Source organism: Camelus dromedarius, chromosome 10, assembly GCF_036321535.1.
Source record: "Camelus dromedarius isolate mCamDro1 chromosome 10, mCamDro1.pat, whole genome shotgun sequence".
NCBI classification, from domain to species: Eukaryota; Metazoa; Chordata; class Mammalia; order Artiodactyla; family Camelidae; genus Camelus; species Camelus dromedarius.
This window is the reverse complement of record NC_087445.1, coordinates 27259565-27271687: the sequence shown is the minus strand read 5'-3', so window position 1 is coordinate 27271687 and position 12123 is coordinate 27259565. Positions and strand designations below refer to the sequence as shown.

The 12123-nt window shown below is 37.6% G+C and overlaps 1 protein-coding gene across 1 annotated transcript in view; it reads right to left on the bottom strand.

Annotated features, from left to right (window-relative positions):
• PTPRD (protein tyrosine phosphatase receptor type D) overlaps positions 1 to 12123 on the bottom strand; it is a 1876190-nt gene that overhangs the window by 1646335 nt on the left and 217732 nt on the right. The gene's annotated exons all lie outside the window — the stretch shown is intronic.

Here is a 12123-nt window from a genome sequence, read left to right as displayed (position 1 = left end):
TTTTAGTCTGCCTATTCCAAGGAATTAGGATTAATTGAGAGTAGTATTACTATTTTGAAATAAATCTTTAAAATGTTATTTTATGTTTTAAAGTGGTCATTTGCCATTTCCTTGGATAGCAAGGATCCTCAAATGTGTCCGTGAATACTTTCTCTCTACTTGAACTTCTGACAGGTAGGGTAATCAGGTCTTTCTCTCTTGGCTTTTGATGGGAAACTTAATAAGTACTTTGCATACAATGTCTTGTGGTGAAGCTATTCCATATGACTGTTTTTCAAATTATAAAAGTGTATATGTTTATTGTATAAAAGTTGAAAAAATAGAATAGAGAATAGTGACACCTATAATCTTACAATGTGGACACAACTACTAGACTGATAATCTTCCACATTATTGCATTTACAATGAACATATAAATTTGTATAATTTTTGCAGTTAATGTGCTGATATGCACTTCTGTATCATTTAAAACTTCATAACCATTTTTATAAACACAAAATAGTCATACAGTACAAATATTTTACGTAAGTGACCACTGGATATTCACATTTCCTTTGTGTTTGGTGTTTTAAATAATACAGAAAAATAACTTCATGGGCAAGTATTTGTAATTTCAGATCAATCAAGGACAAACTGTGATCTCCAGTAGAAATCTATTGAAGGGCATTTCTCTACCCTCTTTTTCTGGAAATTGCCTGTTCCTTATTTCACCCACATACTCGAGGTAGTAACCATCATTTGTATGACAAGAACTTGCCCTCTGTCACAAGTAAACTTGAATGATCTCTGAGAAATTTTAATTGGGACTGAGAGAATGACCTTAATCTGCTCTGGGTGGTTGCACTATGTAAGTCTCAAGAAAACTGGATAGCTGCATGTAAGTCAATGAAGTTAGACTACTCCCTCACATCATATACACATACAAAAAACCTCAAATGGCTTAAAGACTTAAACATAAGACAAGACACTATAAACCTCTTAGAAGAAAATATAGGCAAAATATTATCTGACATAAATCTCAGCAATGTTCTCCTTGGGCAGTGTACCCAGGCAATAGAAATCAAAGCAAAAATAAACAAATGGGACCTAATTAAATGTATAAGCTTATACACAGCAAAGGAAACCATAAGCAAAACAAAAAGACAATCTACAGAAAGGGAGAAAAAATTTGCAAAAGATGAGACTGACGAGGGCTTAATTTCCAGAATATACGAACAGCTCGTACAACTTAGTAACAACAAAAACAAACAACCCAATCCAAAACTGGGCAGAAGACTTAAACAAGCAATTCTTCAATGAAGGCATACTAATGGCCAATAGGCACATGAAAAAAGGCTTAATATCACTAATTATCAGAGAAATGCAAATCAAAACTACAATGAGTTATCACGTGACATCAGTTAGAATGGCCATCATTCAAAAGTCCTCAAATAATAAATGCTGGAGAGGCTGTGGAGAAAAGGGAACCCTCCTACACTATTGGTGGGAATGTAGTTTTGTGCAGCTATTATGAAAAACAGTATGGAGATTCCTCAAAAGACTGAAAACAGACTTACTATATGATCTGGCTATCCCACTCCTGGGTATATATCTAGAGGGAATCTCAATTCAAAAAGATACATGCATCCCCAATGTTCATAGCAGCACTGTTACAATAGCCAAGACATGGAAACAACATAAATGTCCATCAACAGATGACTGGATTAACTGGATTAAGAAGTTGCAGTATATTTATACAATGGAATACTACTCAGCCATAAAAAGAATAAAATAATGCCATTTGCAGCAACTTGGATGGACCTGGAGAATGTCATTCTAAGTGAAGTAAGCTAGAAAGAGAAAGAAAAATACAGTATGATATCATTTACATGTGTAATCTAAAAAAAAAAAAAGACAAACTTATTTACAAAACAGAAACAGACTCACAGATACAAAAAAAACAAAAAACAAAAAAAAACCTTAAGGTTACCAGAGGGGGAAGGCGGTGGGAAGGGATAAATTGGGAGTTTGAGATTTACAGACACTAACTAATATATATAAAATAGATAACAAGTTTCTACTGTATAGCACAGGGAGCTATCTTCAGTATCTTGTAGTAACTTATGGTGAAAAAGAATATGAAAATAGTATCTATGTTCCTATATGACTGAAGCATTGTTCTGTACACTAGAAATTGATACAACATTGTAAACTGACTGTACTTCAATAAAAATATATTTAAAAAAAGAACTAATTGTGGTGTGTTCCAACATACAGACTGAGTGTACAGAGGAAACCTGACTGGTGTTAGAAGGATAAACAAAACAAATTACCAAGAAAAGCAGTAACAAAGAGCAGAGAGAAAGAATGTGTCATAGATTCTCACAGAGATTCATCCCTGAGGCATATTTACATTCCAGATCTTGGCTTTTTATAAGATAAACTTAGGAACCTTGCATCCTTATAGCAATTCTCCTCCCCTCCTCCTGCTTTTTGTTTTGCTCTTTTGTCCAGATTGGGTTTCTGTATCTTCAAAAGCTTATGTAGTCAGTGTGAATGAATGTTTTAAAGGTTTCTGATGCACACTGCATATGGTATCCTTTAATGTGTTACCTTAGCTAAATTGCAACTACATGTCTTCTAATTTCATTCTGTATATGGTTTTCAGGTAGGTCATAAGAGACACCTGTGTGTGATTTGGCAAGTGGAGAAGTGAGAGGCATTTTCCTTTCCAAAAGTGGGTGCCGGCAGGCAGGCTGCAGGGCACAGGACCTGGGCGGCCGACTTACCTCCCTGGTGCAGGGCAGCATCGAGACCAGTAGCTCCTTTAGCTCCTGCTGATTCTCTTCCTTCAGCGTCCCTGAGGATAAGTGCTCATGTGGCTCTGGTGAAGTTGCCGACCTCTTCTGCAGGTCATCCTTATTATCAGCGTTGGTGGTGGTGAGAGAGAGACATGAGCTAGTTCTAGTTTATCTTCCTGGGTCCCCATTTTTCCTCCTGGGCTCCAGTTGTGTCCTTCCTCTACTCCACTTCAGTCACCTAAGAGCCCAAACAACTTACAGCAACTTCAAGCTCAGCATCAGAGGAAGAGGCAACAACCTTGTATAAACGCTCCCATCAGCCGTCCCGATTCCATAAAAATCCCTACAATAAATCATTTCTTTCACATCATCATGGTGATCTGCTTCTCTGACACTGGTACAGAAGATGAGGGCTATCGTAATAAAAACCTAAACCATGTGGTATTCGCTTTGGGCCCAGCAGTGAAGGAAGCTTGAAGGGCCTCAAGACGACTTGCCAGCAGTGAAGGAAGCTTGAAAAGCCTCAAGACGACTTCTAACAGAAGGCTGACTGACTAGCTGGAGGGAGGCTGTCTATGAGGGTTTAAACAGAGGCCAGCCCCTCGTGATCTCAATTACCATCAGCTGTTCAGGTGTTCCAGGTGAGACTCTGATATGGAGGAACAGAGGCAAGTCGTCCTCTCTACGCCTGGCCTGAATTCCTGACCCTCAGGCTGTCTTACGGTCCTCAGCGAGGAGTCGTCTGTTAGCAGTAAGAAATGCATAAAGCAGTTGGTGCCAAAAGCGGAGCAGTCAGAAGTGCATCTGCATTCTTGCTCTTGACTTCTATACTAGAATCCTGTCTGCTGATAGAAAAAAATTCCTTTTGCTCATTATTCCAAATTGAGTTTTTCTAACTTGCACTCAAAAAAAGGCCAAACCAATCATACAATCAATGGCAACAGTCTTTACATACATTGCGCTCCAAAAAAGTTACTGTCAGCCGAGGGAGGCTGAAGAGGGATTCGGGGAAGTGAGCTGCCCAACTGGAAGAAGGCGCGAGGAGCCGACGTGGAGCAAAGTAACACTCTATTGCAGTACAAGCGGTTGGCGCGCGCGGCGCTCAGGTGTACGCAGTTGTCCTTTTTAATGCTAGTGGCGCATGCGTAGTGTCCATAATGCTGACTCACGCAACTGACGCATGCGTATTGTTCATAATGCGGACTCACGCTACTAGCGCATGCGTAGATTTACCTTTTTACCAGGTGCAATCTTGTGAACTTTGGCCTGGGCCCCACGGCCTACTCACTTAAGGCTGCCGGCAGTTATCTTACTATATCTTTACTATTTTTATGCAGTTTGGAATGAAGAAATGTCCCCTACTTGAAAAACCATGATCCATTTTCATTTGATGGATAAACTTAAATTAGTTCTTTTGTCCGGGGAATTATGCATTCAGGCATCTAGGAAATATTATTGAGCTCTCTAAATGTACAAGGCAGTGGATTAGGCAAAGAGAAAGATACAAAGAATTACATAGTTTCTGAGTAATCACATAGTAGCAGCAATGAGACATATAAACAGAAGCTAACACATTTCCTTGATTCTATATTGCACTTATTTTTCACATTTAAATCTTTTAAAAATCAAGACACACCATTTAATTGATGGGTGCATTTAATGTGGGAGTGTTTGTTTTTCCCTCTTGGAAAGCTGCTATTAAATTGACAGTGTGCTTCTTATCATCCATGATGTTTTAGAAGGGAGGAAATACAATATAGAACAAACAAGTATGTAGTAAGTACCATGAGTGATACCAGGAGACAATTTTTCACTAGCTGGGTAATATGAGAAGAGGTCAAAGCATTTCAACTGGCTCTAGAGGAGGAAAGGGCATGGCATTTAACAAGGATTTCCTGTGAATGTTAATGTGCACTTTCTCAAAATCCCGATAACAGCTGCAAGTGGCTGGAATTATCTTAATTGTCCTGATCACACAAGTGAGGTTCAGATTAGTGAGAAGAAATGCCTGAGTTTTAGATGTCTCTAAATTGAGGTGCAAACTCTCTTCAGAACATAATAATGAAAGAATTCACATCAAACTCACTATGTACTTACTACATGTACCATGTAATGTGTATTAGGTCCTATGTTCTAAATCCTTTGCATACAGTAAGACTCAATAGGTTTGAACATTACCCCCCATTTTAGAGATGGAAAAACTGAGACCTGGAGAAATCAAGTTTATGAAGGTCACTCAGCTAATAAGTGACAGTTGGATGGATTAAGAACTCCAGCAGTCTCATAAAAAAGACTGTTTGCCTGTTAGTAACTACCATTCTCTGTGCCTCTCAGGGCAACATGAAAAAATTCCTCCCAAATTTCTGATCACCCTACTAAAAATTGTAGTCCCTTGGGTTTTGATTTCCTTTACCCAATAATATAATTAACAAATTTGTGATGCATATAATTAATTGTCTGTTTCTACTACCTCCAAGTAATCTCCTTAAAAGCAGGGATTTTTGTCTGGTTCACTGATGTATCTTCGCCTGGAACTGTGCCTAGCACAGGGTCAGTGCTCCGTAAGTATGTGCTGAATAAATAAATGAATTAACAAAAGGAGTTGAGAGAGTGTATTCCATCAGTGAAGAGTAATCAGAGAGACACAGAGGCAGGGCAGTGAAAGCTGTGTTCTGAAACATCGATTAGTGCGGTCTGCCTAAAGTGTCAAGTGGGAGCAGAAGACATCAGTGAGCGAGCCTCCCAGAAAGGGAGGCGGAAGCCACCCAGGCTCATTGGCACGAGGCTTTGCTCCCTCACGTTCTGTTTGTAGCTTGTTCAGCAATAGACACTGGAAAGGAGGGCAGGAAGACATCAAAGTAGCTGTATTGTTCATATTTTTTTTCTCCCTTTGGCAGCTACTTGCTCTATTTCCTGCTGACACTACAATTTCAGCGATTTAATAGATACAATTGTTTCTGAAAACGACACAGAAACAGACACCCTCTGCCATTTAATTGGCTGCCCTGACAGAGTGGAATCTGCTGTTTTCTAATTTTGTTTTTGAGAGGTATGGGAATCTGGAGAGGCTGGGAGAGAGATAACATTTACTTCCATTAATAAAGGAAAAAAATCTTAGGGAGGGATATTAAACTCAGCCTATTTAATTAAGATTGGTCACCTCCATGGCACATACTTGGATCCTATGAAGATCACTCAGTCCCAGCAAAGACTTTGCTAAAATTGTTTATCCAATACAGCCTGCCCTTAGGTCAACGGAATTTCACTTGCCATAGGAATTCTACATTATTTTATGTCAAGTTTACTCTGAAATGGTTTGCCAATCCGAATAAATCATAGCAAGAAACATAATTCTGTTATAAATGTCTTCCTCCTGCACAGTTTAGGTTTGCTCTATCCAGGAGTCTGGGTTTGCTCTGTAATCAGCTTCTGCATCTCTGCATTTGCCTGAGCTCTGCTACCTTCCCTACATTGGAATTAATATGTTAAAAACAGTGATATTTATGTTTTCTGTTATTGCAAAAAATGTCCCTCCTTCTACCAAATGTTACAGCAATCATATCAAATTTGACCCAAGACTTCTTTGTTTTCATTTTTAACATAGAAAAATGAAGTATTAGATTTCTAAACAGGCCAGCTTACATGGTGGAAAACCATGGTTTGAACACAAAATAGTGTGTGCTATTGATGTCAGGTGCTAAAGCTAACTGTTGTATACAAGAGTAGGTGTAAACTAAAGATTGGAGAAGGTTGGAAAGTAATTAATCACTTAAGTTAACAAAGTATGAAAAGAGGTTATAAGATGATAGACTAGAATACCTGTGCATTAAATCAAGTTTTAAAAGTATCCTCCCTGCTATGAAGAAAATGTTTACAAACATCTTTTTCTGAGGACTTATCTATTATTACTTCTTCCAGGAACTTGGACCTTCTTTAACTTACTGGGACAAAAGCTCTTGTTTCAGTGTTCCTGCTCTTTCTAATAGCCTCACCTCACATGCCTTAGTTTTGTTCCTGCTATAAAGTCTCATTTCAAATTATCAGAGCTTAGTATTTTGTAGGTCCGTCTTCCTCGCAAAGTTTCTGAAAATTACACAGAAAAATTCCATGTAAATACAACAGGCAAGCACAAATAAACAGGAGTAACACTCAGCATACAGCAAGTAGGGCATCATTTGTTTTTTTGTGTGTGTATCTGTAATTAAAATGAGTGTTTGTAATGGTAACTGAATATTGTAGAACTCTTAAGCAATAATAAGCCAAAAAATGGATGAAAGCCAAAAATGAATCCCAGAGTCTGTATGAAAGGAGACCAGTAATTAATCAGAGAAAGGAAACAAGGGGCACAGAAGCTTGGGGAGAGCACTAACTTTATGTGGCTCCCAAAGTGTCCCAGGAAGGGAAACAGCATGGCAGATTATGCGTGGTAAATTTGTATGGGCCAGGAAACAGGTCAAATAACTTTGCCTTTGTTCCACTGGCCAGCCACAAGAATTTAACAAGGAGAAGAGCCAAGGATGCTCCAACAGTCTGTCCCAGATGACAGTGTTGGGGCTCAGGGCAAGATATGCCAAAGTAGCATACTGATTATTTTTAAAGTGACTTAAGCAATGGCCAGTGCAGGTGGGACACTCTGACCCTCCTCTCTGTCTCTCTGAAAGCAGGAAATAAATCTCCCACATGAAAGATCCCTTTCTCTGCTTCTGGAGATTGAAGGACATCCTTATCATCAGAGATAGGATATTTGGGCCAAGAAACATGTGGGGGGAAAAAAGTTTTTACTTAATTACTAATTTACCAAACAAACCCTGTTTGGATTCTTCACTACTTAAGCACCCACAGCCTAAATTTCTGTATCCTGACAATTCCTCACAGAAGTACTGTTTCTTTGTCTAAAATGTATTAAGAGCTGCCTACTTTAGCCACTTTCTAGGTCCCATTTCTATGAGAATTTTGTGCCCACAAACTAAATTTGCTTTTTCTCCCCTGTTAATCTAGCTTGTGTCAATTAATTATTAGACTAGCTAAAAGAAGAAGGGTAAGTGGAAGCTTCTCCCCCACTGAAAATGGGGGAATAAAAACACAAACAGAAACGAAACAAACAATGAATGAAAGAGTTTCCTTTTCATTAGTGACCAAGAGATAGTTCTCAAATAATTATAGGGCAGCCACTGACACTAAACAAGACACTAAAACATCACAAAGGGAGGGGAGATGAATGCCAATGATGAAATCGGGTAAGTAATATTAATACCAGACTGCAAAGGACAAGTGAAACATTGGAATTTGGAGCTAGAGAGAAAGGCCGTTCTTTCTAGACACAGACAGAATTTTTTCAGATGTGCAGTGAAGGAATAAAGACCAGCCTGGGAGGTGAAGAATGGAGGTTCCATTCAACAGCAGAGTTAGGGAGCCATTTGACAAAGTAGGCTAGGTAAGCTGGCTTGTAACTGCAACATCACCAAATATAGGCATAAGCTGAAAGTCGCTAGAGCATTTAATTCCTTTCAACAAGAGATCTTTCCCTTTCAATTTTACATCTTTAAAACTTAGTGTCACAATTTTGGCTTATTAAATGTGGAGGAAAAGTATTAAACATTATCTTAAAAATCATTTTAATAAATGTCATGTGTAAAACTGAATTTCCCCCTCAATATCACATTATGTTTATACATTTTATTATAGATTCCAAATAAGAATTTAATACAAAGATTCTGAAAAGAAGTTAAGGTTAGAAATGGATATAGACAGTAGAGATATCTAGATTTACAGATACAGATATACTACCAACAAAGCATGCTGTAGTCTTCTTAACATCATATTCCAAGTGGATTTAGAATAACTGCAAAGAATGGTATCTATTAACTTACTGTGTATTTGAATAGGAAATTTATGTAGAAAATATCAGAGTGTAATTGAATATGTATTAGGCAAAGTTAATAAAAATTTTAACATACAGAAGTTGTGTTCTTGAAAACAAATATGAAATAAGACTTTTTATATGGACTCATGCTTTATTTCTTTATCATTATAATTTGGGAATTTCAAGAAACAAAATTTTAGATGTAACTAAAATAATACTAAGTCAGCAAATTAAAAACGACACTGAAAAGCTTATACATGCTTTTTGTGTAAGAAAATTTGCATGCATTAATTTATTTAATCCTTAGAACAATTCTATGAGGTAGATGTTTTTACAGAAAATGAAATGGAGGCACAGACACATTTGAAAACTCCCCCAATGTCATATAAATAATAAATGGTAAAACCCATAATTTTACACATAGTGTGTTTCCCCAGGATCTAGTCTTCATCTCTGTGCCAAACTACCTTCTGTAATATATATTTTATGTTAAAACATATTTTCAATAATCCTTTTTCTTTGAAACTCTCATAGTATTATAAAATTTATTAATTTATCCTCTTGGGAAATAAAATAAATGTTTTTTCTTATTTCTCCATACCAGAGATAAAAGAGTCATGAAGTAAATTTCATCTCTATCATATGAATCTCATTCTATTTTTAGCCTAAAGACTAATTCAGAATGTCTAAAAAGAAAACTATAAATGGAGTACCACTGGGTCTTGCTAGCAGTACCATAGCTATAACCAAGAAGCAAAGCTGAGAATGCCATGTTCATCTCTAGTTCTCAGCACAACTGGCTACCAGGAGTCATGCAGAGCGTTATAGTTCAGTCCCTGTGCAAACTCATCTTTTTGTCTAACGAATGACATTTAAGCAAGCAGAGGACTGATTCTTGAGACAGTTGCTTGAAATCTAAAGCTAGATTTCTATCCATACCAATGTAACTGTTAGGCAGTTAAACAGAAATGAGCACCAGGCAAGGGGAGAGAAAGGGGGAGGGAGCAAACCTAAAAGTAACAGTACGCCTGCACTCAGGATAAGGGGCTCCAAAGACTTCTACTTTCTCTAAGTGAAGGCCAGCAAAGAAGCCTGCTAGACTTGAATGCTGTGGCTGCGCAACAGAGAGAAGGACCAGGCTTAACTTGACCCAATGTTTATCATAATGTCATTAACATTACAGTTTGAGCCCCCTCCCGTAGGTTTCTCTGTGCATCATGGGTAAAAACGTGCATAAAAGAGATGGGCGTGCCTGAGCACTCAAAGAACAGAAGCTGTCAATAATTAATCACGAAAACACCCACTAAATCAGGATATAAGAACAGGAAAAACAAAGGAGAGGCACCATCTTTCCTCCCTTGGGTTGGCCTGCCCCCAATTCTCGGGGGGCATACTATATTTTACTACCTTTTTACTTAACTAATAGAATCTTCTGTTTGTATCATGCTTTCCGTCTATCGTTAGAAATTGTTTTTCCGGTGACTAAAAACCAAGGTAACTTTTATTCCCCTCCTCCCCAGTAACATAACCTTTAACTGATAGGCTACTTTCACAAACAGACAACTGAGACTGTCAGTTAGAAGCCAAAAGTGTACATATTCACTCCACAAATAATGTTTCTGTACCAGACACAGTGCCACTGCTATTCAGTGCACACACCAAACCTCACAAGGTCAGCCTATCCCAACTTTTATTGCACCTACACATAAAGATGTACTGCTACTTTCCTTTCTCATCCAAAACTCTGACTCAGCATTTCATTTCAAATACCGGGCCAAACAAAATGTCAAATCTCATATATAGAATTTACTTGAATAGCCCCTACATCAAAGTGCTGCCTTCTTAGAAGTTCAGAAATGTTAGTACGTTATCAGTTTGGCAAAAAGATCTCTAATGGCAAAGCTACTGCCTTTGAGAGGGATAGCCCATGTTTGGAGCAGAGGAAAAATGAATGAATGAATAAATGAATAGATAAATAAATAAATCTGTATCTATGTATCTTTTTTCCTCTAAGAAAGCAGAACATGGATTCAATATAGAAGGGACAAATTTGGCAGATATATTCCTTATAAGATAAATGATTATAAATTAAATGAAGTGAATTCTTTAAGGGGGCCTGGGGTCCAAAATGCAATACAAGACAGGAAAAAAAGAAAAAAACTGAAGAAAATGTAATGGCTATGATGAATTCAACTAAGCAAGAAGAAAGCAAATTGTTGACATTGTTTGAGAGATTGCAGTTAGGAAGCAGCAGGGTATTGGGGTGGGATTGTTCAGTCTCATTAATGGATGCACACAATTCCTGGAACAAGAAGGTTTCTAAAATGAAGAAGTGCTGGAAGTCGAAAATGAAATCCACATTAAGAGCAGGAATGGTCCTGTATTGTTTATCTAACATGAGGGCAAAGAGCTTTTAGGGCTCTTTCCTCCCTATTTGGATGTTAAAAACAAGCGGTTGACCTTTAAGAAGCTAGATGATTTCTTAATTTGCATAAAGGCTTTTTTCATTTTGGTTGGTCCTTTGCTACATGGGCAAAGTGCTTTAGGGTAGCACAGCTACTTCTTATTTGTTTATGCTCCTCTTGAGAAAAACAAGTACCCCTTGCTTTTTCCCTTCCTCCATCTGAAGTACAAATGTTAGGTAAGCTGGGATCTTCAAAGCACAAGGAAAGATTTCACTAAGAGATTTCTCTAGGAAGAGATACGTTTCCAGGATAATAAAAGAAAACTATCACAACATCTGTCTTCTCCTTCACATGAGAGGAATTTTCAAAGTGGAAAGGAAGATTGAAAAGGGATGTATCTATTCATTCAACAAATATTTATCAGGAAAAGGACAATTGGAAGGAAAAAGGATATTGGCCCTATGGAATTTTATGTTTCTTTGAGACAAGACTGAACTAAGGCGTGGTGCATGAGATCAGTAATACGTCCTCCTTAAAGTTACTGTACAAATCTGAGCGATTATAGCCACTGGGAAGGGGAGATGTCATTATCTTGAACAGTTATAAAAAGTATGTAGGAATGTTTGCCCTCATTTTTTCACACCAGCTACTTGGTCTTCTCACTTCTGATTTTTCATCTATGTAGTTCATCTATCATGATGGTATCATAATTTTTCCTAGGCACAGCTCTGATTACAGCACTACGCAGATTAGAACAACAAACGGATAATAATAACAAAAGACCCATACTTTCAATGTCCTTATTTTTTGTTTATATAGTAAAATATAAATTTTTAGATCAAGGTTCAAAGACTTCCACAAAAGAATCCTAGTTCAACCTTTTGAACTTAATCTACTCTTCCTTATCACATGTGAAGACTTAGTCTATCCTCTATGACCAAAATGTCCCTACCCATTTCCACCTCCATGCTTCTCACACTTTCCTCTTGAAAGAAAAGGTTTTATCCATCCTTATATATCTATATCCCATCTAGCTCAAAATGCCATTTACTTTGTTCAACAATGCATCCATATT